Here is a 26,671-nt window from a genome sequence, read left to right on the forward strand (position 1 = left end):
TAGGGACGGTAAAATGCAATACAGTTTTCGTGTCATTGTTTGTAGTAACGTACAGTAAGAAAGTGCATTCAGAATATATTGTAAGGCATCAACTAAAATAAAAATTGCAACTTATTTTATTGAATTTACTAATTTGTTAGGAAGGTGTTCAAAAACAAGAGACAAAAAGAACTAGAAAAAATGACATTAATAGAAAGATGTACAAGAAAAAATGTAGACAGTCAATTCATCGTCTGTGAAGTACTTATATATAGGTATACAGAAAAGTGTTTTAATGAATAAAGAACAAAACTGATACTGATATGCATTAGAATAAAGCAGTTATAACTAAAATTTTTCCTTTCCAATCCAATCAAAATTAACTTTCATCATATGGTATTCATTGTGCGAGAAATGATACTTGAGTTCGGTCACTTTGATGAAATTACCTTTACTCCACCAGCAGCATTCATATGATGTGTTATAAGTACCACCTTTAACTGCAATGGATCTTGTTTCTGAATATGGAAATTCTAACTATTCTAGTCTAAAGACAAAGATCACAAAACCTGGGGTGGGGGGGGGTTGGGGGGTGTGGTTGTTACAGGGATTTCCTTTCTCAATGACTGCTTTGGTACTAAATTTAAAAGAAAATAATAAATTTTTATGGTTGCTTCCTTCTTTGAAATACACAGTGAAGAAGATTTTTTAAAATACAAAAAGATTTTGAATTAAAATATTTGCTACTGGTTAAGTAGCTGGGTTTTTTAAAGAGTAATTACGTCCCAAGTGTTAGAAATGTCCTAAATGTGGTTAGCCTGGGCTCTAGTGGCGAGCTCTAAATGTAGAAGGGAGAAATTATCTCCTCCCTGGTGCTCATTCCTGTTCATTCCTTGTTCCTTTTTTGTATCTATGAAAGTAGAATCATTCATTTTAACAACAAAAACCTGATCTCTTGTTGTCTTTCTCTAAACAAGACCAAAATCTTGAGAATCAAGTATGTGCCTAAATAGAGATTAGAAGACCATAGTCATAATTCAGGAAAGTGTCCACTGGATGTTATTTTGTTGTAAAAAGTATATCTTGTAGCTTTTTGAAGAGTACATGCTTCCTGATAAGCTAAAAGACTTGACATATCTTTTAATTACTCCCACGAATCAGTTAAAAATCAGGAGGGTCTGGCCCAGCACATAATAATGTAAAAATATTTAATATCTGCCATTCAGTTTGATACAAAATGAACAGATTTGCCTTTTTGCTTAGTGAGTGCATTCACAGCAAGAACAGTCAGTGAGCCGGCGCGGCTGCTGGTGCGAGCGGTGGGGGGGCCCTGCCCTGTGGCCTGCTGCAAGCCCTCCGCCTTCTCTCCGACTTCCTTATTCCTTTAGTGACTGAATGGCCACTGAGGCCACTTACAGTTTTAAAAGTCAGTGAGCTGCAGCTTCCAGTTGCCTATTCTGTGTTCTGTGATCACAGATTGTGTTAGTATTATTAAATACTTCACCTCATTATTTTCTGTAATAGAGCTATGGTAATTGTGTAACAGTACTACTTTCAAAAGGTAAAGAACAGCCAACTAAAGTCTAAAGAAAGGTTAGTATAAGTAAATATTGAGTAGAGTTCAAATTTTACAGTGGTGCTCCTACCTATTTCAGCGTATTCTCTACACTGGTCTGGGCTTGGTCAGGATGAGACAGCTATTTCCAGGGTGTCCGTACTTCACAGTGGAACCCAGAGGCCCTTTTTGATAGGCTGCCTGCCTGAGTTTGAACTTCCCTGCCCCACTTACTGACTTATGACCTTCCGCACTTCACCTCTTTGAGCTCCACTTTCCCCCTGCTGAGCGAGTGTAGTAACAGGTCACTCATGAAGTCGTGACATTAAATGAGATGATTCATGGCAGACACTGGGAGGAGTGTTAGCATGTGGAAGGACTCAGTGCATTTTTGCCACTTCTTCCCTGTCAGAACAGTCATCTCTTTGCTCTGAGCTTCTTTACCAGTGATTGTTCATATCACACAATTGGTTGCTTAATTTCCTGCTGCCAGTCATTGTTTTTTGTTGTCATTTCCATGGTGTATTTGGGCTTGAAGTGAATGATTGATTTGCATAGGATTTTTTCACCCAGAAGAACTGAAGAGAATGAAAAGTGATCTGTGTATGTCCTAGACATATATATATTTGTTTATACATGGAGAATTAATTTTCAAGTAAATTCTGTCTAAGGCTCAGAGAATAGTTATTTACAGACCACACCTGAGGAGTCAGGACATCCTCCTCTGCGTGAGGAAATCCCACAGGAAAAGCCAGAGACCGTCAGAGACAGTCAGATCATGGCAAAGGGGAAGTAGTCCTTCTTGTTCCAAAACTAAAGAACCTAGTTTGTGACAAAATGCACATACATCAAATTGTCGTGATTTACACTTCCTGGATTTTCTGCTGCTGATAATCCATTCCGTGAATGCCTAAGAACTGTCGAAGCATATCAGAACATAAAACCATGGCAAAGAGAGCTGAATGATGATGCTGAATGGTTTATTTGTTTTGTTATATTGCCTTATTCCACTTCACTCTCCCAGAAGTATAAAATATATCTTTCTTATGAGCAAAGCTTCATGTTTATAACTACAGTCTTTCTCTTAGTGGTGCTATGTATACAGACACTTTTCAATTAGTCTCCAGGCTTACTTTCCAATACTTCAAGTGCTCTTTAGCATCTCACTATCATCTCATTTTTTTATATGTTCCTTACACTTCATAATTATGGCTTTAATTTACATAAGTTAAATCCAAAAAGCTGTCCCTTATCTCAGGGCCTAGAAGATAGTTTTCTCATGCTGCTGGGATCCACCTTTGACCTCAGTCATTCTTACATAGAGTATTAGTCCCTTATGTGGAATTGCTATGAAAATCCACAGAATATCCTCAATAATATGAAAACTTTTAGCCATCTTCACATGTATTTGTGAAAGGAGACTATTTGACAGATAAAAGCAATGTTTTAGGGTAGAACTTTATAAAAACTATTAAATGCCAGATCATCATTCTGAGATAAAATATTTTTCCAGATACCTTTTTGTTAAAGGAGAGATTCTCACCATCCCAGATATATAGACATGACTGTTTTCAGAAGTAGCAAGATGAGCTAAGCTAAATGACCTACACAGATATCTTGCACTTTTAAAAATTAATGTGATTTCTGAATTCTGAAACACTAAGAAGGTAAAGGTACTTCTTAGCAAAAAAAAATTTTTTTTTTCATCCAACGTACACTTTGGCAAACAAACCAGTTTACAGATTTCTTTGCAAATAAGGATCCATTTCTCTTTGTGGCATCACGCAAGGGAGATTCACACTTGTACTTTGGTAGTTTGTCTAAGGTGGCGTTTTCCCACATGTAAATATTTGGCTCTACAAGTGTGCGCCTGGTGATGAGGGAATTGATGGCACCCCTGCCCTTGCAGAGCCCACTCTAGGTGGGGACGCATACCCTCACCCCTGACAGCTGCAGCGGAGTTGTTACCGTACAAATGCAAAGCTAAAATTTTTTACTAGCCAGTGTTACAGGAAACACTGAAATTTAAAAGGAAACTCTTCTACATGCTCCATCCAGAGCTACTACTCTGAGTCCATAAATTAGAAAACCATAAAATACACTATACCTTACTACTGCACACAGGAAAACCCGAGTGGGTGCCATTAGCTCACACCATGTTATTTGTAATCCATTATACTCATAAGTAATTTAATTCAAAGCATAATTTGTAAAAAGAAATTAATCCTAGCTGATTATAGTCACACTAACTAAGGGCGTAAACACCTAGAATTATAGGCACTAGGAGACTTGGCGTCTCCTCCATGTGAAACTACCACAGTCTTAGGTATCATAAGACAAGTCGGAATTTGAGCATTGCTAACCCTGCCTCCCCGCCACCCCCAGAAAAGCAGTCATTGAATAGTTTCATGGCCTTACAGAATTGAATCCATCCTTCTACTATAAATTCAGCTGGTTTATAAAGACCTACTTGGTATGGCTGTGTGTTAAGCCTGGTGTTCTGTCATGCTTTGCCTCGCTTTCTCTTCCCCAGGCCTTTCCATTTTTGTACGTGCCCTGTACCCTCACACTGCTCCCTCTCCCTGGCCACTGTCACACCTCAGGAACTTTGCACATGCTTCCTCTCTGCTTTGTCTGATACATTCCTATGCATCCTTCAGATCTCAGCTCAGTGGTCACCTCCTTAGAGAAGTTTTCCATGACCCGGTAGTTAGGTCAAATCCTCGTATTCTAGCACATATCTTCCTCTTAATGCTAGCGATGGTTATGATTTTGAATTTATTATTTGTGATTCTTTAATAATGTCTGTCTCCTTCACTGGGTAATATATAAGAGGGGGCAGTGCCAGGTTCTGTCCACAGTTTATCTCTAAGGCCACCCAGCCTATAATATGCGCCCAGTGAATATGCCTGAAGCAAAGAATAATTGAATGGCAGAGAACGTAAAGAGCATCAACTCTTTTAAAAATTGCTTTTAAAAAATAAATTACATCTGCACAAATTTATGAAGATAGTGAAGCTGTGAAGAGAGAGTAAAGCTAAGGGGACCCCAGGAGAACAGAACCTGAGGGTGGAGAATAAAAGATGCGTTAATGAAAGGCAGAGGGAATGGTGACAGTAATAGCAGAACTAACCACAAGAGGTGTGAAGTTGTAAGAAATTACACGAGGAGTTCACCGTATGGACGAAAAAACCTACACATTTCAAATAATCTTTGAGGAAAACACCATTCCCTGTCGACACCACTCATTAGGGAACTTGTGGAATGCATAGTAACAATGGGAAAGTAAGTCACAACAGAAAAGACATCTTAGAGTGCAGTCAGCAACTGTCTAAAGTGGGTATAGGCATGTCTGAATATTGACTATCTAGTGAAATGAAGAAAAAGTTTGAAGTTGGTTCAAAATTTGGATAAGATGAATGTAATCTTTTGACTTGTCGTGTAATATTATATATGTATTCTTGCTATAGGAAAATTATAATGAGAGACAAAACTCAGGGTTTGAAATCAGACATTCAGATGTCAAGTCCTTGACTCCTCAGGCTATATGGCAACCTTGTTTCTCCATCAGCTGAACTTTCCTAGCTATAGGATGATGACTTTCCCCTATACCTACAAATCCTATCTCCCCAAATCTCCTTAGCACATTAGTATGGATTGACATATACCCATAGAGAGTGAAGCCAACTCTCCCAGTATTTTCTGCAGGTCGCTGACAGCAATGAAATGAGAAGTCCTGGATGCAATCCTCTCCCACCCTGCCTCCTTCCCCTGTGCATTCTTGGCTTTGTATTTTGGACAATCACTTCACTGAACTTAAGTTTCCTCTGAGACATTCAATGAAATATTGTCTCTTAAAGTGCTTTTTAATTTAGGAAATATCCTATATCTTTCTCTTTTATTAGACCGCTAAGTCTTTAAAAACAGCTCACCAAATTTTTGTCTGATTATCCATAGCTTAAGGATACCAAGCGCCGACGTAGTGATTCTCAAGGAAAAGATATGAGGGTTTCTCAATATTTAAGCCCATGCTCAACTGAAAAGATAAAAGGTTTTATTAGCAAATCTAAAGGCTACACAGGCAGATTTATATTCACATGGGGAATCTGCTCTGTCCAATCCAGAACCTGCTTCTTTGTTATTAATGAAGAATTTCCAAACTCTTCCAACTTTACCACCCTCTCATCCTCTCTTTGCATTCTGACATCATGACCTAGTTCAGATGCTCAGTGTGTCCCTGTCATTAAGGAATATGTCCTTGTTATTAAGAAGTGGTTATGAGGCCCAAGTGCGGGACTGTGGGACTCATAGAGTCTGTATTTCTCCCATTGCCTCTTCATCTTGTACCCATCCATGAATGTGTGGAGAGCTGACTCCATCCTGCATGTGGGTTAGGCGCTGGGGTGTGGAGTGGAGAAAGGCGGAGGGCAGGAATGCTGACACATAGGGCTAAATAGCTCCCTCCAAGGAAGTGTGTCATTTCATTATGAACAAAAGCCCTTATACCCTAAATACATTTCCATATCTCTGCTTCATTGGGATTATGAACTGAAGACAAACTGCACTGTATCTTACCTTTTACCCTCTATGTTGGTACTTCTCATGTTTACAAAATATATATAAATGTAAATGAAAAATTATTTAATGTCCTCTTATACAAAGTCTTTGCAATTGTAAGCAATTATGTCATCTTTTCAGATTAGATTATCAGATGTTTGTTTATGTCTTGTTTTTTCTCCTTATCAGTTGGACAGGGAGAAATCAGAGTGAGAAGGAGGCACCTTCAGCATGGTGTCAGGTGGAGAATGCTATTTTCAATAGACTATGTACAACTAAAATAATAATAAGCCCTGGCTTGGAGGTGTGTATTGTCTAGATGAGAAGCTCACTTTCTCCCCGGAGCTGAATCATTTGAGGAAAGAGGGAAATAACAAATGATGTCACTTCCTGAAATCATACTTGTTTACAGAAAGACACAATAATCCCAGCAGCAACTTTACTCACATTCTCAACTTGGCATCTGCAAATAAAGTGGGTGGAAAGAAATGGGAAAGTGCTACCTGAGTAGCAATGTTCGAAAGGGATTCAGAGGCCATCCTATCTTTCAGCTACAACCAAATAAATTACATGGATTAAAATAGTGCAGGTCATTTGGAGAAACACAGCCCAAGGACCTTTACATTTCTAAGGCAGCCCAAATTTCAAATTAATCCCCTCTTTCATGCCTTGCTTTTGGAAAGATGGCTAAGATTAAACATAGAAAAAAAGGATTTAATTTCAGTTTTACAAAGACTCTTTCAATAGTTTCAAAAATATGTCTTTCTCTTTGAATAAAGAGCCTTTGCAAAAAGTTGATCTGCAAACGCATATACAAAAGCAGCCTGTGATAGAGATGAAGCTATGATCCTATGAACTTCTCAAAGGTAATAAAATGCCAGGGCTAGGTCTTGAGGGAGTTGACATTATTCATTAAACTCCCCTGTAGTTTGAATCCCAGTGACTCTCTCATCCAAGGTTCAGAGTAAAGAGAAAAAAGAATAGCAAACACTCACCTCTATGCCCTTTGCCAAGTTCAGTTAAGGGAAAGAAGATAGACAGAAGGAGGCCTGTTTAATTGGAAGATAAAGAAGGAAACTTCAGAAACATCTGTGTCTACTCAAAAAACAAGAAGGGAGAATTAAAATTAAAAATAGCATGTGCCTCTCTTTTGATCCCTTTAACGTTTCCCAAATCAAACAAATTTCTGCTTTCATATTGACATGAGTTACTATGTGCCTGTTCTTAAATCTTTAGCTTTACAAACTTGCTATATAGGTTTATCTCTCATTCACAGATAGTCTGATCCATTTAATAATATTACATTTCTATTCTGTATGTAGCACACTATAGGGATACAGAAATATAGACAAGAGCCTGCTTCCTCATGCAGTAGACAAGGTAGTTTAAAAAAGCAGCAAGACAAACAGTCAGGAGACGTTCATACATTAGTAGAAGGTAACAGGTGTGTCTGTGCAGCCTGGTGTAAAGGGCAGTATGAATAATATGGAGAACAACTTGAACCCAGATGGCTGGGGAAGGGCTCCGGGAGGAACTGAACCTTGGGACCGACAGGAGAATTAATATTGGGACTGACAGGAGAAAGGGGGAATGGGGCAGCAGCAGGGTAGGCCAGGGGCAGGAATAAACACAGACTGTGGAGAAGCCGGCCAGTGAAGGAGACCCAGCTTTGGGGGGGACGTACCTCAGTGACACCCCACAAACAGGGACCCGGTGGGCATGCTCATTCAGATTTTTACATGCTGTATGAGCCAACGGAAAAACCAGGTGGGTCCCTGTTTGTGGGGTGTGCTAGAGCCAGGCTTGTTAAATACTCAGGAATTTTGTCAAGTGCTTATTAAATATTGATAGCTTGAACCAGACTACACTGGGAGAATTTACCCCAAGGAAATGGACAAGCCCAACAAATCCAGCCTCCTCTTTGTTTTTTTTTTTTCTGTAGAGCTTGTTTACCAGAATATCAGTGCCCTGTTTCATGCTAAATAGAACAAGAATAATAGTGTCTGCCTACTCGTATTTTTGTGGAGGGTACAAACAATGTGATAACATGTCCAACATGGTTATAATCAACACAGATGGTTCTCGAGAGAAGATAGCTGTGGTTATAAGTGTAATACTGTGAAGAGATGGGTCCCATCAAGGAACAGCAGAATGTGGATTTGAGTAGGATGGTTGAGCTAGCCAGGGGACCAAGGTCTTTCCATTCCTCGGTGACAGTATGTGACTTCAGATGTGCTTCTTCACCACTCATATTTACTGTGAAACAACTTTGCTTTTGTTCTTCCGAACAAGAAAGAGAGTTGAGTTTTTCTCACTATATTAATCCATAAAAGGCATTAATTAAATTGTGCCCTGATAGACTGTTGGTTTATGATTATTTCTGAATTAGGCAGAATCCATAGACTACTAGCCAGTGTTTAGAGAGCATTTATGAAAAACCTATAGATTATGTAGTGTCACTTCAACTCTCAACATTTCTTTTACTGAGAGGGACAGAAATAGTTTTGCCTTGACTATGTAGCTTATACCGTAGTATAATCTTGGGTAACAATGGATGAATAAATAGGTCTATTTGGATACAAAACTAATTTTAAGGTGACTTTGCGATTGTTAACCTAAATATAAAGAATCAGAAGCTCTCTCCCTTTAGAAGCTCTTCCAGCTGTGTCCCAGCTGTGTCAAATTTATGTTTCTTAAATCCACCACACCTGGCTTTGTTTGACATGCTCCCTAGGAAAAATGACTCAGTAACGAGCCTCATGATTTTTTCACTTGTTCACATGACAAAAAAATCTGAAAAATGAATTGCTGATTTCTGTTTTGGTTTTGGTTTTGTTTTCACAAAATCATGGTGAACAAAGAACTCTCTCCGTTTCTTCTGTTGTTATTGTTGTATTCTGTTTTTCTTCTGCCTTTCTACACCCTCCTGGTAAAAGAACGTTGAGGAAAATATAGTTCAGATTGTTGGAAACTGGAATGAACATGTCCATCACCCAAATAATTTCCTTCTGTTGCATTTGTTGTAGACAGCTAATGCCATTAAAAGCATTTCCCATGGAAAATGTACCAGCTTCCAAGAAATTTTGCTGTTTCACTTTTTCAGTGTTCATATCTGACTGCTTTTAACTTTTAGTGAAATATTTTATTTGAAAATCTTTTTTAGCCAAGAAAAAGTGAAATACCATAAACGTATGTGGATTTGACTAAAAAATCTGGTCTTATTTTCTAGTAAAGCGAATAAAGACCCAAGGGCTTCTCAGTCACCTGGTCTCTTCATATAATGTTGTCCCCAAACAGCCACAGTGGTACCTGTCTGCAAAATATGCCTACCCTACTCTTGAAAGACTTTTCTTGCATCTCCGATGCCAGCACCAAATGCCAGATAATGTTGGCACCTACAAAATTTCTGTCATTACTCATTAGCAGGCATCAAAATGTCCTAATAATACTCTTTGCCATTGTCCAAGCCTGTTGAGGCATCAATTAAACATGTCTCTCTTGCCAAGTCAAGTGATCAACTTCCACTCTGCTGGTTAAGGCTAAGTGAGGCCATCCAGTTAGACTGGATAAACACCTCTAAGAGTTTGGCTGTGGAAAGAGAAATTCCTTCCATCCATATTACTGCAGTGGAATTCAGAGCCCTAGGAAACCATGTGTGTGTTTCTAGCACATAGCTGTCTGTTGTGAGCTGCCCTACTTAGTAAAGATTCGAGTATTCAATGGATAGCCTATTTCTACTCAGAAAAGAGTCGCAGAAAAGGCTCTTTTATGGTTTTGATGAGATAGATATAGACTTTGTGAATTAATAGAACCTGAATTTGGAGGGCCAGTTTGATTTTTTTGAAAGTTTCTAAACTACCTGAAGCCAGATGAATGAAACAAGCTTTGATAATTCTTTGTCCAAAGACTGTTTCTTTTGAATAATTCTTTAACTCCTGCTGACTTTAACTTTGTGAGAGAGGAGAAAGTGTCCCGGATGCCCGTGGCGGAGAGATGATCAGGAACGGAGACTGTCAGCTTTCTCACTTCACAGCAGTTCTGGGAGAGAAGCACTGGGCTGCACATTTGTTAGACGCCCTGGGGAGGCAGGCAGGAAACCCCAGGCAGGAGCACTCGCTTCCTCGTTATCAGTGGAAGCGTCTCCTGCCCTGTGATTACAGCGCCTGCTGGGGAAGCCCTGGCTATCACAGAAAATCTCTCTTCTCAGCCGGCCCTGTGGCTGATTAGCCTCAAGGCCGGCCGGCCGAAGGGTGCTGAAGCAGAACAGAGAGAAAAGGCCCAATCCGGGATGGGCGACAGAAGGGCGGTGGGGCAGAAGGCAGCCTCGCCCTTCACCGTCGCTGCACCCGCTGCTCGGAGCGTGCTTCCCGCTGCCTCCAGATAAAATGTGCCGTCAGGCCGCCTTGCAACTTTTTATTTGCCTTAGTGCCGTTGCCACCGCTCCACGGAGTAGAGGTCATTTTCACTAAGCTTGGTTTCTGTAGCCTAAAGTAGGTTTTTGGGCTAATGTGTTTTTTAGAAATAAGAATAATGATGCAGAATGATTCATAGAGCAGAAATAATATGGGAGAGAAATTTATTTAGAAGTATTTGATTTGCTATTAGCAATCACAGGAAAAAGTTTATTAATAGGAAACATTTCCCCATACCCCTTTTACATATAAATTGGATATTGGAAGATCTTACGCATGGGAAAAGCACACCAGTTTAAAGCCCAAGTAATTTATTTGCTATATAAAAAATTCTAAGGGGTTTTGAATTAGAATTTCAGTTTGCATTCACACTAGTACTTCTTGTCCCTACTTGTCATCCCTGCTGTGCTCCTGTGTCCCCACTGTCTTAAAATAAACAAATACTAGGCCCTAAATTCCACCACATGTGGCTCCTCAGCCAAGGAATAGGTCACTTGGACACTTGATTAAAATCAATTCCACATGTGCAAAAAAAAAAATTAATCTGCACAAACTGTAATTTTCATGCTGGGACCATTTAGAGTCCAGCAGTCTATTGATTAGTTTAAGAAAACTACGTTTTAATTGTGCCTTTTTAATGAGGATGCCCAGTAGAAAACCGTACTTGAATTTCGAGGAAATTTTTGCTTTTCAACAGTGCAGGAAACAAAACACTAATGGTTGGAAAGATGGGCTTGCTGGCCATAGCTTTTTTAAAAAATTAGGAATATAAAATTTTGTTTTAAATTATCAAAATGTATAAAAATAAAGAATAAATATACAATGTGGGAGGAGGAATAATTTAGTGGATACTTTGAAGTACTTATTGATGTAATAGCATATTAAGATTAGAGACTATACCTAAAAATAAAAGCGGGTGCCCTGAAATGTATCTCTTAAGTCTTATTATCAGGAGGTTTGTGACCATCCCAATTTCCTGAATTTTGTCCCCATTCTCTTCCCCTGTATGTGGCTATCTGCAAAGAAAATATGGGGGCTGACTTGGTAGCGTGGATGGGAAGAGAAGGCAGAGGACTGTAATCGTTGAATGGCAAGGCTGATCACGCTAGTTTCTAGCTCCCTTGCTTTCTACAAAGTGGATAGAGAGAGGGCTTTGTGCACATTTCAAGTAGCCCTAGAGATCATGTAAATGCAATTTTGAAGAAATAGAAATGCATTTATATTTAGCGTAGGTTTATTTCCTGCCTTGGATTTAAATATATATTTAAGGCCATAAAGCATTTTTAAACTGAAGTTAAAAGAACAGCATTTTTTTCTCCACAAAAGCAAAGCAAGATTTTTTTTTTAAATGGCAGTAAGCAGCAGTGATGGGTATAATACCTCCTTTGGAGTAGTTTATGGATAAAATTAGGGACATGAAGTCAAGGCTCTATAATCTATCACTGGCATTCACTCTTTTCTCCTTTATGAAGAAGGACATTCCATTTATAAGAAACAATGAGAAATAACAAATCAGTTATTAAAACTTACTAAAGACAAAAGCACAGACATTTTACATTACAAATATTAGTGCAAAAATAGACCAGTCAGGTTTCTTACAATTACCAACACTGCAAAAATAAACACATTGACCACTTTTATACTAGCTAGATCTCAAATAGGAATCAGCTCAAATGCTAAACACTTACTGCTCCATCATCCAAGCTTTCTGTCTATGCCATTGGTGACCACCTTGCATTGAAATAAGCTATTCGATGATGCACTATAATTTCCTCAGGACACTAAGCTCGCCTTTTTCATTTTTGGACACAAGTGCCTAGGTCATTACTCAGCACCTGGTAAATATAAACAAATTGTTGAGCAGTTCAGCTATACTGGTGTCTGCATACAGGTGTGTGCACACACAGACACCCACACACATGTACATATTATACTCAGATGACTATAGAACTATGTTTATCAGGCTCTGCCTACTGGATGGAGGATCTCTCTGACGGTACAGCATCTTACAATAAAATCCCTCTGTTTCTCTGTAAAAGAATAGCTTGCCTTCATTTGATAATGCTCCTGATACTCGGCCCGTGATACTTTCTTTATGCCATATTATGTTCTATAGAAAACAGCATGGTGAGGAGACTTCGGTATCAACAGAACTGACTCCCCCTTAAATCTTCTGATGAACTATGAGGTAAACACTCTCTTCAAGATCAGAAAAATGTCAGACAGCAGTAGTTGAGGGAGGTGCACTTTCTGTGCTTTTCTTTGTGCACGGACTCCAAGGGGTGGGATGCTCCGTGTACCAGCTTCCCAGGACTGTCGTAATAAGTGACCACAAGATTGGTAGCTTAGAACTACAACTTATTCTCCTGGGGGTCTGGAGGCTGGAACTCTAAAACCACAGTATCAGCAGGGTCGTGCTCCCTTCGAAGGCTCCTGAGAAGGATATCCTCAAGCTTCTTCCTTGCTTCTGGCAGATATCAGCAATTTTTGGTGTTCTGTGGCTTCTGCAGTCTTAACACTCCTCCATCTTCACGTGGCCTTTGTCCTTGTGTGTCTCTGCATCTGTGTGTCTGAATCTCCCTCTCATTTCTCTTATAAAGACACAAGGCATTGGATTTAGGCCCCTACTAATCCAGTATGACTCATCTTAACCAAAAACTCATCTGCAAAGGCCCTATTTCCAAATACAATCCCACTTATCCCCTTGTGCTCTCCTATCTCCATACTTTTGTTTATGCAAACCCTCCAAATCCATCCCAGAATGCTCTTCTTGCCATGTTCACCTCATTCAAACTTCATGCTCTGTAGGGCCCAGCTCACATTGTCTTTGTATGTTGTAAAATCTTCTCTTATTCCTCAAGCTTAAAGTGGTTTCTTTTTCTTTCTTGTTTTCCATAGTAATTATTATCTAAATGATTTCTCTGGTATTTATACACTCAGTTATTTTTTGCAAATGTTTATGTTCACAGTTTTTGCCCCCCAGAATGTAAATTGCATCAACTATAAATAAATTAATAAATAGGTCAACTATTTCCATACTTCTTACAAACCTAGTAGTCAATACTTGTCAGTTAAATCTTTAATTCTGAACATGCACTGTGTGTTGAAAGAACACTGTTTGGAATACAGAGGCAAGTATGTTAAACATTGAGCTTCATATTTGCTGTCTCATGATCTGCAAAATTGCATGTAAGAAGGAAAATACTATTATTCCATTTTATAAATAAAAGATTGAAGTTTAAAGTACATGACAAAGTCAGGATCTCAAACCATTTTCTGTCTGTTCTGTGAAATCTATTTTGCCATACTGCCTCCCTAACTTTTTAAACTCTCGAAGCACTGAAAATTTTAAAGACATAAAGATTGTTTCAAGATATGACCTTGAAGAGTTGATTTTGTATTGGAAGGTGTGGTGGAGAAGCCACGTCCCATAGTTCCTGACATTAGTCCCACTAATGCTCATGGCCTGATAGCGGCTGCTGTGGGAGCAACAGGGACCCGCTGGGAAAAGCAGAGGTGGGTGCACGTGAGCACACGGGCCTCCTAGGGGTCTCAGCACTGATTTGATACACTTCCCCATTTTGTAGAGACAACACAACATTATTTACAAATGTTTTGAAACCTCAGATAGACTGTACTTCAATTATCTCAAAATTTGTAGTTTGTGATATATTTACATTAACATAAATGTGTGTGCATCTATGATAGACATATATAATAGTTTAACTATTACTTTACGAATGAGAAAGGACCATTTTCAAGGCACCTTTGGTTAGGGGAAACCTGTCCTTTGCTACCTTGACCCTTCTGGGTCTGATTCAATATGCAGACCTGTGTACATACACACACACAATAAGGAAAACATCAACAAGTGACCCGAGGCTGACATTGTATGGACTTTTCTCACTTTATTGTTCATTCATAAAATACAAATGGGCGTACGTTCCCACCAGCCTTCCCTCCTCGCTGTGAAGGATGGAGACTCCAGTGCTGCAAAGCTCACTGGGGGCTCCTGGCTCAGAAAGAGTTCTCTCAGCACTCTCCTGACATTATTAATGGCCCTGATGTACAAACCCTGCATAAAATAGAATTAAAATCCAAAGTTAATTTCAAGCTCCATTAGAAATTAAAGGTGTTGGGAAAGAAATCAATATTTGCCCAGTGCAAAATGACTAAATTCAAAGCAATTAATTATATTATTTTGTAACTTCTAAAAACTATAAAAGACCTTCAAACTATAAAATGATGCCATGCTCACACATATGCATGATATGTGACTAAAAATAATGAGAATGATTTCCAGAAGCAACATGCAAAAATCTGTTTTATTACTTGATAGCTACACCATGTAGTATACACACTAAAATGTGTGTCTTAAAATAGAGCCAATTATTCTGTAAAATTCGTGGCTATTTCCAGCAATTACCCATACTCAGTTGTAAATCTGGGAGGATTTAAGGGACAGACACAAGGCAAAAGAGCAAAGAGATTTATTTAAATGGAATAAATATACCCGTTTCCTTAATTTTACTTTCTCTTTTTTCCACCACCTTTTTATGTAATGCTATAGATTACCCAATAAATGACTTTAAAAAACTGTAGCTCCAGCTAGTATAAAGTATTCTACAACTTGTAGAGTTGTAGGTCATAAAAGACATAAAAGTAACACTCAGTAAAAGCTTTTTTCATGGCAGAATCATTGCTGTTTCTTCCCTATCCTGCCATTTGGAGAAAGTCTGAGTGAACAAATGGATCTTCCGCAGGTCCGGACAGATCAGACTCCAGTGGGTCTGGACCGGACGTTGTGATGAGGATGTGTCACTCACTTCTCCCCATGGGGACAAAGCCATGAAGCCTCCTGAGAGCTGGCTCACGCCTGGCGTGTCAGTTCAGCACAGTGGGCTGAACGATCCTAAAAGCTAACAGGAGACTAAAGCAGTTCTTCCCTAAGGAGGTGTCAGGATGATTCTGGTTAAACCTCTTTGTGATAAAAATAGTCAATATGATTCAGGCCTATGAGCAACGGAAGACACAGCCCAGCTCCGAACTGTTCTAAGATCCGGCCGCGGCGAGAGAAGGGACCTACGCTGGCGGCAGCTCATGCCCTCCGTGGTTTGCAGGGTCTACGCATGCTTCCAGTGGCCAACGGTCAGCTCCTTGGCCGTTCAAATGGGCATCTTTTTAAATTGTATCAGGTGTGACGCGTCTGGAAACAATGGCAGGTTGGATTTGGGGAGGTGAGCCTACCGGCCCACCAGCCCGTCCGCCGTCACTGTGCTGTCTCCAGGGTTCCACGCCTCCGGCAGGAACACTGACTTTTGACTCCCTTAAATTCCTTATTGTTGTACATTTCCTTCCCCCCTGTGATATTTTGAAAGGATGCTGGAGTCAGACAGACTCTGCCACTCGTGTGGGGCCCTCACCTCCCTGATCCTCACTTCCCTCTCCTGAGGGAGAAAAACACTAATAGTCACCTAGGGAGATTTGATTCTCTTTTTTTAAAGAATTTAAAATGTGTGTGCGGTGGATGCCCCTTACCAGGCGTACGGCAGGCCCTCCGCAGTGGCAGCATCGGTGCTGCTGAGGATCTCCGGCTCTGTCTCGGGGCGCCTCCCTCCCTCTCGCGCCAGACCTACTCTCAGGAGAGCGTCCAACGTCCAGCATTACTTCTCGCCGCAATCCTGAGCAAAGGGAAGTGAGGAGTGTCAGGACACAGAACGCAGAGCTGCGGGGATAGCGCAGGAATGAGAGTGACGAGCATTTAAAAACTACGAATCATTCTTAGTATTTATTATATATGCAGCAAAATAACCTGAAGCAGTCGCCTTCCATGGCCTGTCCCTCTGGTGCCAGCCGACCCAGAGGCATGGCTTCATCTTCCCCCACTAGCGAGTCTGCTCTCTTTGGTGGCATCCACATGGCAAACTGGTGCTGATTTATTTAAATGGGGCATCTCTACTTCATGTATGTTGCCTTCTCCTTGCAGTGGGTTCCTCTGTTTTCTATGGTTCAGCAAGCTCTGCGTTTTGCTTCAGCTTGACTGAAGCTTTAGTGTCTAGTCGGTGTCCTGCCTCACTGTTAAGTGGTGGTGTCCCCAGTTTTGTCCTCAGGCTTCTCTTCCCACACACTTCCCCTTAGTGCCCCTATGTCTTCAATTTCCATTTATATAGTGAAGATCCTTCATCTGGGTTGCTAGTCCAGAACATTCTGGTAAATCCATTAAACTTCCTAATGGACAATAACGAGCTCACAGCAGGAATTTAATAAATACTTGCTGAAGCATGAACATCTCAATATCCTACATATTATACCCCTTATAACAAACAGCTTATTTAAAATCATCTTATCCTTTTCCCCATTCCACCCTGTCTTGCTTTTCCTCCTGTGTTACCTATAAATGGAAACGGTCTGTTACAAACCCAGTTAGTGAAGCAGCAATCTAAAACCCCCACATCTAATCAGTCACCAAGTTCCACCTCTTCTATCTCTGGAATATCATGTCTCCCACCTTGCCCAGGGCTGTACCTCAGCCCAGGCCATCCTCACTGCTGAGTAATCGTGGTGACCTTCCCGCTCCTGAGTTGAGAGCCTTCAGTTTTTCCTGCACCCATCTGCTAAACTGACATTTCAAAAGTGAGAATCTGATGCCATCACTGCCGAAGTTAAAACCCTTTACTGATTCTCTAAATTTGTCCACATATAATTTGAATAGTGTTACATGATCTAGTTCCTGTCTGTCCCCCCTAGTTTCCCTCAACTCTTACCCTTTTCTCCAGGCATTTGGAGCACATTATAATGTTTTGTACAAGCTTTTACACAGAACACAGTTCCTCCTCTTCATCTTCTGGTTATTAACTACAACATGGTCTTCAAAACTCAGTTCAAGGCTCATTTATTGCAGGAAATATTCTGTCATCCCCAATCTGATTCAGGATCCCACCCCCCCACCATGCTCCATAGCTTGCTACACATACCCTGTCAATGAGAACAATACAGAGTTACTGGGTATTTATTTCTTGATATAAAAAAAGTCTTATTTGACTTCTCATACCAAATCACAGGATAGAACTTTGCAGTAGGCACTCAACAAACATTTGTTACCTGGTGAATAAAAATTCCTTGTATGCCTATACTGAAAATCCCCAAATCACTTACTGGTAAGACTTTTGCTTGAAGGAAAGCAGCTGGGCTTGTGCTAAACTTTGTCTTCTCTTTTTCTGTCCTTTCCCTTCATTGTACTTTTCTTCTCTAATCTGTAACAAATAGGGAAGGTCCGATATCAGTCACTTATTTGGAAATGCTTTGGTATGAGTGGGGGTCAATCACTATTATTTTCATCAGTTATACTTTAAGCTGGCTTACAACTAGTTGTAAAAGGGAAGACTAGTTTAAAGAAATGTTAGGGCAGAAAAACTTAGTGCTCCTTGCTTTCTTACTTGTAAAGTTACCCTTTAATATAAGGTTTAATCCTTTTATGTTGTCTGGAATGTGTTCAGAGACTTTCTGTGCAGATTGTCCCATCTGGCAGTTAATTCGTAGGTACTTCTGGAAACTGCAGGGGAGAAATGTTTGTCTTCAGTCATTGAACTTGGAGACCACCAGTCAATCCATCAGTTCTATGACTGTGGGGGTTTCATTTTGTTTTCTCTAAAGTAGTGATTCTTAAATTTTAATTTGTTTGAGAAACGCCTGAGTAAGTGTATAAAGCAGATTCCAGGACACCATCCCAATAGTTCATGATTCATAAGGTTTCTAATAGGCTCATCTGCATTTTAATGCACTTACCTACAAGATTCTGGAAGATTCTAAAGCAGACGACTCCTACCAATTTGAGTAGGCAAAATAGACTTCCCTTCTGTTCTCTCCATCCAACCAGAAGATGGGGCCTCCCTGGGGTTCTGCGTATTGTACCTGTTCCTTCCCTAAACTTTAAGCTCACCAGCCTCTGAGAGCCGAAGCCCATCATTTTGTGGCCTTTTACTTAGCAAACTTGCTGTCTGTTCTATTTCAGCCTTGCAGGATCATTTCACATGGTCTGTCATTACTTTGTGATAAAGAGTTTTGTTACCTCATCTTCACCAGGACACAAGTTGGTCAGGAAGTGGGCCACTGTGGAGTACACTGCCAAGCAGGCCTCAGAAGGAAAGGGAGTGCCCTGGGCCCTCACACCCCAGCCACGGGGATGGGGAGCAGGTGAATAACAGGAGGGTTTACGTTTTGAATCATTCATTACAGAACCTTTGTTTTCAACATTGTACATGTTTGAGATAACGACCAATGGTGTCAGGGGAAAAAAGTTCCCAAGAAGTACAATTACAACAGATGCCAACACAGGAGAGAGAAAAATCTCCAAAGTTTTAATTAACAGTTTAGTAGTGGCACCCATGAATTTTGAATCATTATTAATGTATTATTCCCAAGTAAGGCAATGATCATTATGCATTTTACAAAAGATGCAGTAGATCATAAGCTGTATAAATGTTTGTACATTTTTTTTATTATAGCATTTAACTTCTAACATGTTTAAGGTTCATAAGTGTTCCTGTAATATGCTCACAACTTAAAGAATAACAGCAAGAGAAGCAGCATGGTTTTTCAGTGTTGTGAATCCAGACCAAAGAGACGGTGAGCTGCTCCGGCTTTGCATGCAGACAACTCCGGGCCTTTTTAGTTGTTCGCCCCTCTGGCTGCGGTTTTCATGTCAGTGACCAGAGGCAGCACATTCAGTGCATCATAAACAGCAACCTGGCGCTTCTTCGAGCCCTACCCAGCACTTCCTCCTTTTGTTCTGATCTTCATACACTGTTTAAGAGTTAGGCCAGTACCAAGAATTCATAGAGTAAGGACTTCACTATTTAGTTCTAAGTTTCTTTAAGAGAGGGGTTCTTTCTTCCCCAAGCTGATTTCTTTTTTTTAATCAAAAAGCTATTTATCCTTCAAAGCAAAATTTTTTTTGCTTTTTGTAATAAAACTGGGAAGTAATTTAGTAACTTTCTAATAGTAAGTTAATGAGTTTTATCAAGAACTAGTATCATATGGTGCATATTTTTTTATGTATACATAACATTTCTAAACTAAGCCCAGTTGATTTTTTTTTTTTTTTTTACTTTTATCAGCCAAAAGGAAAGGCTAAAAGCATACTCATAGCTCCTCCCCAGTGTGCCTGACGGAGTGTTTAACATCATCAAAACATGCACAGTCACTGTGTGCATGGAGAGGTCTGAGCCACAAAATAACGAGACTACGACACATCGCTCTGATGGGTTCCGGAAAGCCTTGTGTTTTGTATAATCCTGCTGTGCTGGTTGTCCTGGTGAAAACCTATGCTATTTTTTTCAACCTTGCATGAACAAAGATGAATGTCTGTAGGTGCTTTGTATCATGGGAGGTTCAGGTGCCAGTGTACACCAGAGAGAAGTGTGCTTGCTTGTCTTCAGTCACACTCAGTAGCTTCATGATGTAGGTCATCACGTAGTAATAGATGATCGTCGATTATAGTAGCTTGGAAGAGTCTTGATAAGAAAGATACGAACTGGGCAAATTTTTGAGGGAAGAAATAATATGAGTTTGATGAGAAAAAATAAAAGATGGGGATACTACCCAATGTACTGTATCCTGAAACATAGAGCCTGTTTGCAGCTACCCTCCCCCATCACAGCCATGCCTGTGGATCTCAAACGCCCAAATGTGTGCGCATTCACATAGCATCTGAATGGCCACACTCTGATTTGCAGACATGTTCTAAGATATTTTTCTGGAACCACCAGAAACCACCACTTGTGTTAAATGAGGGGAGTCCAAAATGTTTTGTACACATCTAAATCTTCAGTAATAAGTATTCACATCAACAATGTGAGAAAAATGCACCTATCGGAATCTGAAGTTCATACCACAATAATGTGTACGTTATGGTTTTGTCTTTTAGCTGGACTTTCTGTAGTCCCCATCACAGAGATTCAGATCTACCCCAGTATCTGGTCAGATTCAACTTTCAGAGGGTATCATGCTAAGTGAAAGGTTTCCATTTTTAAAATGTGGTAAAGAGAAATAAAATAGAAATAAAAAGACCAAATATTAAGTCCTACTCTGCTTTAAGTCCCTAACCATATTTTAAATAGGGTTAATACTTAAGTGGATTTTAAGCTCATTAAGGAAAGAGACTGTGTGTTGTCCCCCCACCCTCCACACCCTGCCCCACAACCCCAGTGCTCTGGGAAAGGAAAAATAATAGATGCATGGAAATACTTTTTGAATAAATGTGTAGCCTTGGTTGAGTCACTTTCCCTCTTCAAGGTTTAATTTTCTTACCTACAGAACAGAAGACTCTCTATGGGGACGGCTGTGAAGCTCAATGAGAGAGTGCATGTTGACCAAAAAGCTCTCCGCGTGTGCAGGAATTCGTTTTTGTGTTTTTGTTCTTATTGAAGTATCATTGATATACAATGTTATATCAGTTTCAAGTATACAGCACAGCGGTCCAACAGTCACCCACATTATTAAGTCCTCACCCCCACTAGTGTAGTGACTATCTGTCAACACTGGAAGATGTTACAGAATCTTTGGCTATATTCTCCGTGCTGTGCAAGCTTTAGTTTCAACCGCAGAGGCTGTACTCGCAGCCATCAGTGAAGCAAGCTGCATCCCCGTCCCCCAGGGACGGCTCAAGGGGAAATTCGGAAACAGAAGGAGAAAGCACGTGCTGCCCCTCTTGGCTGGGCCGCCTTCCTCCCTTGAGGGACCTTTCTTGTCCTCAGTGCCCTGAACCTTCTTGTTTTATCTCCAACTTGCGTCCAGAATTTAATCTCATGAGGACAGGGACTCCTGTGTGAACTTGCCCAGACAGGATTTCCATTCTGAGCAGGGACAAGGGATTGTCAGCCGCGGCAGTGACCGTCCTCAGAGCCCTGTCTTGGCGGACCCCCCTCCAGTCACACAGCCCTTGCTGGCCCTCCTCTGATCACCAGCCACCGGCTCCCCGTCGTCGGGGGTCGGGGGGCCTCGACGGGCAGCGCTTCCTGCCCAGATCTCTGCTCTGTGAGAAAAGGCCTCAACCTGCTGAAACAAAAGCCCACCCCTTAAAGAAAAATACCGGATGTTGTTAAAAATTATCCTTGTATTACATCTAAAATAGGGAAAATACAGTGAGAGTAGATTTTGCTAGTATATTTCCATAATCATAGTTATAATATATTAGAGTAAGATAAGGCAACAATGTTTCTTTATTCAGCCCTTTAAATAGATTGCAGTTTTTTAAATAGATGAAGGTACAATATAGATAGATATAGATATTTTATATATATATCATATTTTTATTTTACATTTTATGTGTGTAAAATATATAAACACTTAAAAATTATATAAAAATGTTACAAGAAATGTGTTTATATACTGTACACATAGATTTTTTAATAGATTACAATTTATTAGATCTATAAAATTATAATAATTTACTTAATCTACTTAAAAACTACAATTATATGTATCTCTCTCTCTCTCTCTCTCTCTCTCTATATATATATATATATATATCCTACCATATAGACATAGACCGTATATACATGCATATATATGGTTTTCCAGCTAACATTTATATACACATACTTATAACATATGTATAATGTTAGAAAGCTGGAAAACTATTTTAATCAGGACAAGGTCACAGAGTAAACCTAGTCACATGCCTCCGAGAATGCAGTTTAATGGAGTATTTAGAATAGAATTAAGTCAGGATTCTTAAAAGTGAGATTTAAACCAAAGTGAACGTGTGTTTTACAATGACCAAAAGCAGAGGATCATACGGTCTGGAAGGAACTCCTCCACGCCAAACACAGGGAAGAGAGTGGGCACTTCCTGCCAGGGGTAAGGCCGGAACCCATGCGTGAGGCCTCTCCACTCACAGCCGCACCTGATCCCTCTGGCTCTGCCCTCACCACCTGCACAGCTTCTACTCCGGATCAGAACCCAGTGTTCCTTACCCACGGTCGCAGTTGCCTCCGACCAGTGCTCACCCTTGCCGCAGCGCAGTGTACTCATGGCAGCAGCCAGAGTGGCCCTGTTAAAGCATCCGTCCTGGGCATGCCAAACCTCCTCCAAAGGCAGTGGTGTCCCGACCCTACACCCTCCCTGTGGGATTGTGGCTCTGCTCACGCCTCTCCCCAGTGCTTGCGTACCCACTCCTCCTCTTCTCGCCGGGCCATGAACACACTAGAGCCATTGCATTTGCTGGTCCCCCAACATATGCACCAGCATGGCGAGCTTCATCAGATCCTCCCGAGTCACTGCTCAAATGCCACTTTCTCACTCACAACTGCCTTGACAACCATATTTTAAACTGTAATCACCTCACCTCACTCCTCATCACCCTTACCTGCTTTACTTTTCTTCAGAGCACTTCCAGCTTTTTAATACACCTTACGATTTTCTTATTCATTGGCTTTAATATTGTCCCATGCAATGAGAATGTAGATTACGTGACTTCTTCAGGAATTTTTACCTGTTTTGCTCATTGCATCCCCAGCATTTAAAATAGTGTGTGGCACATGAGTAGATCCCCAGTAAATATTAGTTGGATTAAATAAATTCATCGATTTGTGCTGGGGACAGTAAGGGAACTAGTTTGGAGAGAAGTGACTCAAAGTAGACCTATGAGAATTTAGTTCAGTGGATTTCCAGTTGAAAAACATTGAGGGCTTGTATGCAGATAGTAGTTATGGTACGGTAGACTGGTTAAATGAGCAGAAACCAAAGTAAGATTTAAGCTCAGACCCTAAAATAAGTAGTGCCAAATCACTTCTTCCTAGAAAATAAAATTTAATTTATTTCTGAGAGACAGAAGATTTATAAAATTTAGGTGTTATTCAAAGATCAGAAATTTTTGAAATGATAAAACAAAAAACCCTTATAATTGAGTACAAAATGCACAAGCAGGTATTTCCACAGGTTGGTAAAAAAATATCTACTGCTAATTTCATGTTTTGTACTTTTTTTAAAAGCTACTCTTGTGTAGAACAAAAAATAGAACAAATTAATCAGACTCAGAAGGATTTACTATGTACAGGTTACAAATTAATTAGCTTTCTCAATCTTTTCAATTAAAAAAGTGTTGAAGTGTTAGTTTACTGCTTACTTGAGTGTTAAAAAGCTCATTATTTAGAAAACATTATTAAGGGCTAATATTAAAATTCTACTTATAAGCAGCAGAGAAACAAAACACATGTAAGGTTGATGCCCAAGTCCAGCTTTCCGAAGCCTGCCTGGGCGAAGGCAGTATAGGTTTCCCCACTATTCAAAAGCAGAGCCTTCCTGTGAAACCTTCTTAAACTGAAATGGCATAAAGCGCAGAAGGAATTACCATTAATTTGCATGGAAAAATTCTAGGGCGTTTCCAGACCCAAAAAGTAACCTCTCTTAGGCCTTTCTGATATTCTTAGGACACATTATGCCAACGGTAGCACAAAATAATTAAATAAGACTATGAAGTGTGAGTGCCCAGAAGGAACGGCTCGCTGCAAAACAAATACTTTCTCATAAAAGCCAGAAACCTCTTTGGATTTCTTTCAGTTAGCAAAAATCGGTATAATGTAGACCATTCTGTGAAAGCCAAGTGGTCCAGTGAGAACCCTTGAAAACCAGGGGGGCACCTGCACCTAATTGCGCTCTAATGATGCGTGTGTGAATGTTTCTCCATTTCACTCATTTACGTAGGTAAGTGTATAAACGCATTCTTAGTAGCATTAGTTTTAGTCATAAAATCATAGAAAGTGAGGAACACTGCATACGAATCGATTTGCAAACTTGGATTCTTTAGTATCAGGGGTTTTCTTGTCCAGTTCTCTTTGTCAATCACAGAGCTGGAGTCAGCCCACGGACATCTTTTATTCAAACAACCTCAAGAGATAATGAATTTGGTTGAGATTTGAAATCTGTACTGCTGAGATATTCAAGAAGAAAATTGTGAAACTGGATCTGAAGGTATCCAGGAGGCGTCAAAGCTTCAGAGGCAGCCTTCACTGCAGGGAGGCGGGTCCCACGGAGGGGAGTGAAACCCTCCTACTGGGCAGCGGGCTCGGAGAGCTTCTCGTCCCGTTTTCATTGTGCTCTGAACGAGTGGAGAGGAGGTGGAAAATGGATTCCAGAGACGAATGTCATGACAAGTGGCAAATGTGAGCACCTGCGAGAGATGAAATTCAAGCAAGCCATAAAAAAAAATCAATGAGCTGATGTCAGGAAAATTATTTCTAAAAATACGCACTAAGTATGTAGCACTAGAATGGCAAAGCAAGTGTAGATAGAAAGTGTAAGTCAACTATTGAAAGCTGTTGTAAACAAGAGAAACAATAAACAGACACTGAGGTTCATTTGTACCCATGTTAGGAAGAGCAGAGCAGAGCCTGGGATAAAGAATCCTCTCTCAGCTCCTTTGGAATTGCTTGTTTCTTGTTAAAATGTGTAATTCAGGTCCTGGAAACCTAGGCTTCAAGTCCTTGAAAGAAATTTAAAAATGAGATTGCATGGAATTAACAAACAGTGTTTTCCAGTTATCTTAGTACCTTAAATCTTTCAATCTGTAGGTATAGTCTCTTTAGAAAAATAGTTTTTAAGATGAAATATGTAATGGATAAAAGTTGGAATGAAAAAGAAAATAGAATCATCCACTCCATCACTGTCTAGAAGTAACCACTGTTAATTGTTTGACAGATTTTCTATCTCTTTTACTTTTCCAGTGTGTATATATATCAATTCATTAAAAAGCAATTTCATTTTTGGTAGCTACTATTAAAATTAAGCACAAAAAAATGGAAAGATATTTTAAAATATCTATTATATAGTGCAGTGTATCATAATTGAGGAAGGAGTGTAAATATATTGAAGGTGAGAAAAATGAAACTTTTGATGAATTGAATTAATAAAATTAACTTTAGTTCCACAAGATGGCAGTTTAAAAAAAAAAAAGAAAATGTATCACAAAAAGGAAAAAAGAAGAGAATGTGAGAGATTAGGAAGAAGGGAAAAAAGGAAGAGAGGGTAGGAGACAGAGCCTCCTAGTAGGCAGAGAACAGAGACGGCAGGAAACAGCATGACACTGGCCTCTTTCCCTGGAGGCAGGGCCGATGTCGGTGGGCTGCTCTTGTGTCCCTCTAACGTGCCTTTGGCTTCTGCGGTCCAGTACACACATGTGCACATAGGAAAAGCACCTCTGTGGAAATGCCATGCTTTTCTATACCAGAAACTTCCCTGCAGGTGTTCAGGTGGGCAGAAGTGTGTGCTGTGCTCTCTCATCAACGCTGAGATGCCCGCATTGAGTGACGGAGGTGAGCCTCGTTTCCATCCTTAGATGCCATGCTTTGACTTCATCATCAGACCCTTCACTGTCAGCCTCCCTTAGAGAAGACTATATACACATAATTAAAAACTGTTAGAGTTCTATCGCTAGTGTAACAAATTACAACAACACAAATCCATTAGTTTACAGTTTTGGGGGCTAGAAGTTTGAAGTGGGCCTCCTGGGAGTCAGCAGAGCTGCATTCCTTCTGGAGGCCCACTGTTCCCCGGCCTCCTCTGGCTCCTGGAGGCCACATGTATATTCCTCAGTTTGGGGCCACTTCCTTTATCTTCAGAGACAGCAGTAGCCGGTCAGTCTTTCTCACATGCCATCACCCTGATGTTGACTTTCCTGTCACTCACGAGAACCCTGGTGTTTACATCAGGCCCATCAGGTAATCCAGGATAACCTTCTGCCACAAGATCCTTAACTTAATCACATCTGCGTGGTCCCTGTCTGTCAGGCAAGGTAAGATATTCAGTATCTCCAGGAATTAGGAGGTGGCCTCTTTTAGAGGGGCCACTGTTCTGCCTGTTCTGCCTACCACTCACATATTCTGTGATTGTTTTAAAGAATAAACCCATGAAATCAATTCCACTATGTTATCCCAACAGATATTAGGGAGCATTATGATCACCCAGGAATCATAGTTTTTATATGTACCCTCAGGTCAGTATTTTTACCACTATGGAGAGTCTTTCTTCCATGTCTAAAGATTTCTCAATACTGTTTTAGCACATAGATTTTTTAAAATTTAAAAACTGTTTACTTTCTTAATTCTTTACATCTCATTTACTCTCTTTCCTCATTGCTTTCCCATGAATTAAGTGGCTGGATTTTGGGACA

At 40.1% G+C, this 26,671-nt stretch overlaps 1 protein-coding gene across 1 annotated transcript in view; it reads left to right on the forward strand.

Annotated features, from left to right (window-relative positions):
• Positions 1-26,671, forward strand: part of CNTNAP2 (contactin associated protein 2) — a 1,980,972-nt gene that overhangs the window by 1,248,695 nt on the left and 705,606 nt on the right. The gene's annotated exons all lie outside the window — the stretch shown is intronic.

Source organism: Manis pentadactyla, chromosome 7 (assembly GCF_030020395.1).
Source record: "Manis pentadactyla isolate mManPen7 chromosome 7, mManPen7.hap1, whole genome shotgun sequence".
Taxonomy (NCBI): Eukaryota; Metazoa; Chordata; class Mammalia; order Pholidota; family Manidae; genus Manis; species Manis pentadactyla.